Source organism: Solanum stenotomum, chromosome 2, assembly GCF_019186545.1.
Source record: "Solanum stenotomum isolate F172 chromosome 2, ASM1918654v1, whole genome shotgun sequence".
In the NCBI taxonomy this organism is placed as follows: Eukaryota; Viridiplantae; Streptophyta; class Magnoliopsida; order Solanales; family Solanaceae; genus Solanum; species Solanum stenotomum.
Window position 1 is genome coordinate 42521664 of NC_064283.1, and position 9415 is coordinate 42531078.

General features: G+C 36.6%; 1 pseudogene; it reads right to left on the reverse strand.

The window, feature by feature from the left end:
* Positions 1-2345: 2345 nt before the first annotated feature.
* On the reverse strand, positions 2346-3783 carry LOC125855997 (putative glucose-6-phosphate 1-epimerase; annotated as a pseudogene).
* Between the last annotated feature and the right edge of the window lie 5632 nt (positions 3784-9415).

A 9415-nucleotide genomic window follows, 5' to 3' on the forward strand; every position in this document is an offset into this window, starting at 1 on the left:
TTTACGAAGGGTTACTTGCCCTAACCCTCACATTCGCGGGCCTCTCGCTGATTTTGCGGAGGATCAACTTTGTTGACCTCCGCGTTCGTCGGGAGGCCAACGCCTTCGTGAAGGGAAATTTTACGTGGCAGTTCACTCTTTTAAAGACAAATTCAACATGCATAATCTCTTTTCCAATTCAGCTTTTTGGCAATTTTGAGGGCGATTCTTGTCAAAATTGAGTGTTTTTTTGTGGTTTACATTGGGAAAGTTCGTGAGCACATTTCAGGTTCAATCAATCTTCTGTTTCCCTTGGTAATTCCCACCAATTTCCCTTTTGATCACTATTTTGACACTGAAAGCTAAAAATATGAATGGGCTGGTTTGGCTTTATTAAACCTCAAATTGTGTCCATTTTCGGGCCACAACATCCTTGAAGGTTGGAACCTGGTGATGGAGTTGATTTTTTGACTCCATGCACGAGTTCCACTTTTGCATTTTCTGGTTCTCCAATTTCGAGTTCTTTATCTAACTTTGGCTTTGTTGTGCTTGTTTTTGTGTTCCCTTATCGATGTAGGTAGTGTTAACACCATAGAATAAGTTGATTTTGTTTATTGACACTTATAATTAATCGTGATCCTCGCATACAAAGAAATCCAAAAGAAAGGTAATTAACCAAGCATGCAACACAAAGAATGAAAAGAGATATGTTTTCTTAATCAAGGGAATCTAGATTCGCACAACCTACCAATGGTGTAATCAATCCTATTTTGACTCATAACAAAATCTGAAGATCATCAATCCTATCCAAGAATCACGCAAAGCTATCAAGAGAAGGAAGGAACGATAATCAAGTCGAGAATCGAGAAGATTATCACAAGAAGAAAGTAAAGCAATTTTACCATGCACATATCTAGTATGGACATGGATCAACAAATTCCCCCAATCAAGGAAATTCCTCAATATCTTTGATTGAGAAATACCCTTGGATTTTCCTTTCAAGAGCATAAACCTTTCTATATAAACCTCCCTTAGCCTTAGTTGTGAAGTACACACTTCACTTGAACTTGTACTGTTGTCTTATGTTGTATTTCATAATAGCAATGTATTCTCGTGAGTATACAACTGAAAAAAGAAAAGAGAAAGAAGAATCTAAGTGTAGGTTATACAAGTAGAGGTTGTGTCAAAGTAGAAGTTTTATTTGCATATCAGACAGAGCTCGAAGTCGAAACACTTTGTACCATCGAAATTCTGAACAAAGCTCTTAACGAAACCCTTGAAACCATTGGCACTTCATGAAAATTCTTAAACTCAAGAGTACCTGTAAAATTAAACACCCAGTTTGCAAAAAAAATCATCAATAGTATTCCCTTCCCTTTAGGAATGTTGTACTCGTACTAATATAGAACTCCTCATCATATTAATAGAGTTGACCTCTATTGTCACACTCCAAGGTGTTTCCCAAACTCCATTGATAATATTCATCAATGCTAAAGAGTCAAATCCCATTATGATATGGGAGAAATGATTCTCTAAGCTTTTGGTTGTGTTGAAGATTAGAAAGAAGGGCTTTTTGGGAATACTAATTCCCTTGAGGTCTTTCTAATAGATTAGGTGTTTGATAAAATATTCAAAGGAGGTCATTTCTGTATTGAATTAGTTGTTTTTTTATCCCTTTCTTGTGTCTACCCTTCTATCTTATTTTCTTTCTTTTACTTTCTTCTTGCTATTCTTAATTTTGTCCTTAGAATTGTATTAATTGCTCTCAAAGCTAGATCAGATTGTTTCTACAAATCTAGTCTTGGGAGTTCGATAAATAAAACAATCTGCCCATTTGAGAGAAGGGTAGAGCAACGCTCGAGACTGGTTGTTGATCTTCAGAAGAGTCATTATAAGGATGCCACAAGTGTATAATGGTTTTCCTCCGAGGAGCGGTACTACAGGCTACTCAATTAAGGAATTGCCTTGGTTGTGATGATGCAATATCGACTTAGGTCACGTTGGGGATGATCCTCCCAAACTTTTTCGTGCCAAGACAAGCATCTCTCAGATTCAGACTCAATCACATGCCATGGTCTCGTTTGTCCTTTTGCTAGATGCGGTTTACCCCGTATAATTACTCAGAGAATAAAAGAATTCAACTTAGTAGGAAGTCAGGCAATTTACAGAGAACCACACAAACCCTTGTTTACTTCACTTTATCTTACTACAACTTCATGTTTCATTGACCTCATCAATAAACAGGGCAGGTCAACTCATGGAACATTAAAATGAAAAATAGCAGGATCATCGTACTGCTCTCTATATATACACATCAAAGCATACATAACAACACAATGGAAGCCCCATAAGTAACTAAATTAAGCTCAAGTTAACTGATAAAGAACATTTTGAGGATCCAACTGCCCACTACAATAGCTCGAAGAGACCACAGCAATCTCTTGACAGCATTTCCATTCTTGGTTAGGTTTCAGAACATCATTGGCTTTTCAAAGTTTGTGGAATCTACTAACATCATAATCTTGTAATCCTCCATACCAAAATCAGGGAGAGCCTTGGATACTTTGTCCAATGGATTCCAAAGAACTGTCAGCCAAAATGATTTATCAATTTTAAAAGATACAAAAATAAGTAACTAGTGAGTGTATGGATTGTACAGACCTGTATCTTGTAGACTTTCCTTATGCATAACAAAGGTTCTCTTTTTCCCATGGTCTATGATGGCAATTTTTGGAGGTGTACTTAAGTAAACATGGTGGACCTGACACGGTTAACAATATTCAGCAACAAAAAATCCTTACAATTGTCTGTCTGGGGAAAAGGAAAAACTAAACTGCTCCATTCAAGATAAACTAACAACTGAAACTCAAATTTCCAGAATTCACAATAAGGAAGTTTAACCTGAAGCCTTGTCAAGTATTAACTAGTTAGACACAGAAGAATACCTCCCCATCAAATGTAATAGCATCAGCTTGCTCAGTAAATCTCTCTCGCTGTAGCAAACAATCCATATAGTCAAGTGTCTCTAGTCCTTCAACCCGCACCTCACTACAGATCAACCGAATAAATCAATCTATACAGGAAGATAGCTCAACATAGTCAAATGTTAGCACTACTACAAAGGTCTCTTCCCATCGTGTATTGGTGGAATATTTTTGTAATAGAATATGATTTTCCCACTCATTTCTTACCGAACTAGCTCGTTGAGAAAATGCATGGTAAGAAACACATATGACTGAAATAGTGAGAACCTTCCAATTTTTTTTGTGTGAAAGAGGTACTTTTTATTCTTTTTTCACTGATTCAATCAAAATATTTGTGGGAGTAGCTATTGAACATTTTTTAGGGGGGCAAATAGTGATTTTTTAGTAGTGTATTGAACAATTCTTTTAGGCTCAGCTGTAATGATTATATGAATAGACAAGCACAGGCTGAGACCTGATATCAGATACGGACAAGTAGTTGCGTAGACCAAATATAAAGGAAAGGGAATTGTTATCAGTATTCTTCACAGACGGTATCAATGTTAGCCTTCCAGGACCCAGCGATACATGTAGCCGGAGCTCAAAACTGCATGAGACCACCATAAATGTGGTGAGCCTCTTAAAAAGATTGATTATTTACTAACGGCATCATGAACCTAAGCATACCTACTAGGGAATGTTTTGAAATCTTTCCGAATGGCTGAAAGATGAGGTCAACTGATGACTGGCTTCCAGAGGAAGATGGATCCAAAGGGGTACTATCTAATGACCATAGATTCTGTGTCAGCGGCAGAACTTGCCCTGTTGTACCAAGCTTCATATATAGACAAACTAAGGCTGTTGAATAAATTATAGACTTTAAAAAACACATTGGCAAGTGATCTCACCTATGAAAGCGAAACATATATTCCGTCCGTAGTTCTTCTCCTCGTTCATTCTTCCAAGAGACAACTTGAGCACCATAAACATCCCAATCTTTCTTCATCCATTCTTAACTCCTTGTACAAAGTATAAAGTGTCTACATTCCTCTTCAAGTTTCTCACTATCTATCTAAAAGTATCAACTTTTAATCTACCCATACTTTATTATCAAAATATAAATTTTCTATTTTTCAAAATAACCTACTTCAATCCAATTATCTAGTCATTTTCACACTAGTCAATATTATATTATTAGTATTCGTATTCATATTTAAATGTCATACTTTAAATTAAAAGTAATTTATAAATTTTATTATTAACTTGTTAATGTATTTTAAAAATAGTTATGCTAATAGATTATTACTATTTATATGATCATATTAACCAAATGCTTTGATATACAATTTTATTGGTTATAATATTATTCTAATAGTTATGATCAATTATGCTTTTAGTTTGCCATATATTAATATTGAGCTATAAATAAAGCTATTATTTTCTTATTAAATAAAAATCAAATTTTAACTTTCCACATGAATTGTTTAATACCATAAGAGTAAAAATAAATTTAAATATTCTATATTAGTATAATTTAAAACCAAAAATTTCAAAAATGTTGTTTATTAATTTTAATTCAAGTCAAATTATTAATGAAAAACTAATTAAATTATAATTAGTACATATTTATTCTCAAATGAACATCCAATTTGAACAACCTTAATGTAATGATACTTATATATTATATACTAGATAATGTGTGCCCGTGCACACACGTGCCCAATGTTTACTTTATAGAATGATCTTGTGTTTTTTATTAAGCTAGCTCATTGTTAATACTTTAACAAGTTTTTGCCATTTGAAATTGCATCATGTTATCAACAAGGATTGTGGTAAGCATTCCTTCATCCTTAATCATAAGTTTCGGGTCCTATTTATCTTCAGAATTACTTCATTATTCTAGTTGGAGGATTGTGCCGTGCTGCTAGCGTAGTCGAACGTTTTGTATTTTCAAATTTGGTGTACAATGGATGGAAAACACATGCGGATCATTTTTAAGAATAATCTGGAGTATATAATGCGAGCAGTATTTTCTTACTTGAATAGCACACATAAACGAGTTAGCAAGTTAAAAATTATAATAAGAATTGAATCCATAAAATTTAACCACGATTAAGTAATATACATGTACACACATATTTTACAGTTTTTCATTTGACAAAAATATTAGATTGTCTTTCAATCCAACGTACTCATTGAAGTTCAATGCAGGCATTTTCAGGGTACTTAAGATTCTGTGGCAGATACTCCCGCTACTAGAAAGACTTAGAATTCGAAAGAAATCATTTTTGGAAATAATCAAATTCGGAAAGTTTGACAAAGTTAAGTATGAGTTTTGGGTCAACTTGAAACGATGATAACTCCAAGATCAGGATGAGTTAGGGGTGCTACAGGATACCGTAGGAAAGATCTTTGAATTATCTTTCCAACGCCGCTGAGTTTTCTCAGTTTCAAGTTCGTATGTGGGAGATATTCCCATTTGAAGTTGGGTTGTCTAGTTAAGGAAAGTCAATACCGGATTTTAGAAGGGTATTATGGTCTTTTCATTACCCAATTAATTAAATTCGTTTTTGGTAATTAAGTTGGGGTCTCAACCGATGGAATTCGGTTTACGCTATTGAAATTAAGTGAGGGTTTTGAGAGAAGAAAAAATAAGAGGAGAAAAGAGAAGAAGAAGCTAGGAATCGCCAAGTTCTTGAAGAATTGCTTGTGGATTTTGCCAAGGAAAGATCCCTACGAGGTATGTGAGATCACATAGCGTTGGGTTAGTTCACCCACACGCCAATCATGATTTTATTCAGCAAATTTGTGTTCTTAAAAGTATAGAAATTGAGTTCTTGATGGATTTGTTTGAAGTTTCTATTGGGTTCTTGATTGTTGAAGTTGTTGAGAAGTTCTTGATTTAAATTCATGAAATTAGACATTGTTTTGACTAGATTCCTGCATATTTTGGTTATATAGTCGAATCTAAATGTTTGGGGAAAGACCCAATTGAATCTAGAGGATTTAGAGTTGAAAAACGACCAAGAGAATTCGTCAAAATTCGGGGAAAAGGGGTGGGGCGTTGTGCCAGTCAGAGCTCCCCGCACAGGCATCTGTAGTATGGTCTCTGGGGCACCACGCCAGCCAGTGCGCCCCAAGCCAGTGTCTAAAGTTTAACCTCTGGCGCCCCGCGCCACTCAGAGCGCTAGGGACTCCAGATCTTCTACCCTTTCCCACTTCTTTCTGTACTAGTTCCCTTGTAAAGTACCTATGTTTTCTAGTTGATCTTTACACTTTAAGGTACGTCTAAACAAAATGAAATCACCAGTAACATGAGATCATGAGCCTTGAATCCATAATTCAATTCAAGAAAAGTTAAGAGTTAAGTCGAGAAAAGTTCATAGAGTTTTCCAAAAGTCTTTTACAAATGTTTTAACTTTGTTTCAAAACTTGAGTTTTGAGTAGAGTAAAGAGTAAATACTGAAGTTCATTTCTTCAAAAGACTATATCGGGACTATGTGTTCCCAAAGAGTAAAATGTTTTTACATTTAAACAAGAAAGAAAACTGAGATTTCAAAAGGAGCCTTTGAGCTAGTTTTCAGTAAAGAGTAAATGCTTTCACAATTAAGTAAGAGAGGAAACTTTGATTTCCATGAATAGTCTTTGAAATAAGTATTGAGCAATTATCTCAAACCACAGAACGAAGTTATGTTTTTAAACATAAGAGCTAGTATCATATTTCTAGAGTAGTATTGAACACCGATATAGGGGAGAGTTCAAACAACTCCCAGCCCCCATAAACCATGTAGCCATCATGGATAGAAAAGGGTCATACTTTTAGATGATTCCTTAGTGCTTTTTAGAATAGACTAGTCGATCCACTTAGTAGTCAGGTCCTATACCATCGGTAAGGTATAGGATGTCCCTGGCAGCGTGAGGCAAAATGACGTATCATCATGATAGCTCTTAAGTGATGGTTGTCGGTTAGAGAAACTCCCACAGAAGTATTTTGTATTATTATATACACAGGTCTAATTGTATTTTTATATACATTTAGAGTTCATGTTGTATCCTTGTATACATACAGAGTTACTATTGTATTTCTAAATACACAGAGTTGTTATCCATGTTTTAAAAAGGTTTTCCTTATATTGCACTTCTTTATACTACTCTATATTGAAATGAGTTCAGTTCAGTTGTGTTGAATTGAGACCATGTTTGTTCGTTCAGTTCCTTTTAAGCTTATGTCTTGTTTTAGGTTTCCTCTCGCATACTCGTACATTTAATGTACTGACACCATTTGTCATGCATCATTGTTATGATGCAGATACAAGTAACCAGGATCAGCATCCAACGCTTCGTTGATCCAGTTGAACATTCAGAGTCTTCTGGTGAGCCTCCTTGCTCTTGCTTTAATAGTTTTCAGTTGTTAGGATGATCTGGAGTCTTGTCCCGACATCCATCTCAGTTTTAGAGGCTTCATAGATAGACAATTAGTTAGTTCATTTGTCACTATTTTGTTATTGGCTTATGTTTTGAGACTTGATTACCATCTTTGCTAGTTGAATGCTTTTTTTTAAGACATTCTAAGTTTATTTCATACGTTCATCATTCGAGACTATTTTCTTGTGTTTAAGTCTTTCGCTGAGTAGTAAGCCAGACCAAGGGTTCGCTTGGGGCCATCAATGGTTCTTGAGTGCCAGTCCCGCCCATGGTTTAGGCTTGGAGCATGACAAACTTGATATCAGAGCATAGAGTTCAAGAGTCCTAGGGAGTATATGAATCCGTGTAGGTAGAGTCCTAGTTATCGGTGTGAAGTACACCACATCTATAATTAAGAGGCTGTGACACTTAGGAACTATCTCACTTCTTTCACATTCACTTCGTGTGATAGAGTTAATATCTATAAAGTTTCTTCTAACTCGTGCTTGTGCGTGTCTTTCAGATCATGCCTTCACGAAGAGCTGTCAGAGGTTATCTGGCTAGAAGAAATATTGAACCACAGGAACAAGGGTTACCTAATGCACCTGAAGTGCAACCCCAATGAGAGGACACCAATACTGACTTCTGTGAGGCCATCCAGATGTTCAGCCAATTTATGACCAACTAAGCTAGGCAATAGAGAGAGAATAATCAGGAAGTGGCTGGTACTTCCAGAGTCTGTGAGTTCTTAAGGATGAATCCCTCAAGCTTCACAGGTACAAGTGTTATTGCGGATCCTAAAAGCTTTATTGAGGAGCTTCAGAAGGTTTTTGAGATCATGCATGTTGTTGATGCTGAGAGAGTGGAACTAGTTGCATACCAAATGAAGGGTGTCGCTAGGATCTGGTTTGATCAATGGAAGAAGAACCGAGCTGAGGGTACACCACTGGTGAGTTGGGTTGTGTTTGAGGAGGCCTTATTGGGGTGTTTCTTCCCCTGAGACCTGAGAGAAACAAAGGTACGAGAGTTCCTCACTCTTAAGCAAGATTCTTTGAGCGTTCATGAGTACAGTCTGAAGTTCACACAATCTCCCTCTATGCTCCGGAGATGGTTGCTGACATGAGAAGCTGAATGAGTTTATTCATTTCTTGGTTGTCTCGCCTGTCAAACAAGGAAGGCAACACAACTATGCTGATAGGGGATATGGACATAGCAAGGCTAATGATCCATGTGCAACAAGTTGAAGAGGACAAGCTGAGGGATAGAGAAGAGTATAAGAATAAGAGGGCTAAGACATCAGGGAATGAGTCCAGGCAGCAAAAGATTAATGCAAACCGGTCTTCCCTCCAACAAAAACAAAAGGGACCTGCTCCATCATCTACTAGCGCACTTGGATCAAAGAACAAATGTGAGTACAATAATCAGAAATTCAGAGCTAAACCTGCCTATTCTCAAGGTAGTATGTAACAAGGTGCTAGTAAGCCTCCTGCATGTGCTAAGTGTGGTAGAAACCACTTAGGGACGTGTCGTGATGGCTCCACTGGTTACTTCTAGTGTGGCAATAATTGTCACTTTATGCGAGAGTGTCCAAAGAACAAGTAGGGTAACGGTAATGAGGGAAATAGATCCCAGTCTTCTTCACTTGCTCCACCAGACAGAGATGCATCTAAAGGAGCTACTTAAGGGGCAGGCGGAGGAGGAAACCATCTTTATGCTATCACTAGTCACTAAGAGCAAGAGGATTCACCAGATGTTGTCACTGGTATGATCCAAGTCTTTAACTTTGATGTTTATGCTTTTCTAGATCTAGGAGCGAGTTTATCCTTTGTAACTCCTTATGTTGCGATGAATTTTGATGTTCTTCTTAGAAACTTATTGAGTCCTTTAGTGTTTCTACACATGTTTGTGAGTCTATTCTAGCAGAGAGAGTCTATTGTGATTGTACTATTTCCGTTAATCACAAGATTTCCATGGTTGATTTAGTTGAGTTAGACATGGTAGATTTTGATGTCATTTTTGGTATGGACTGGCTTCATTCCTGTGATGCCTCAATTTATTGTAGAACTCGA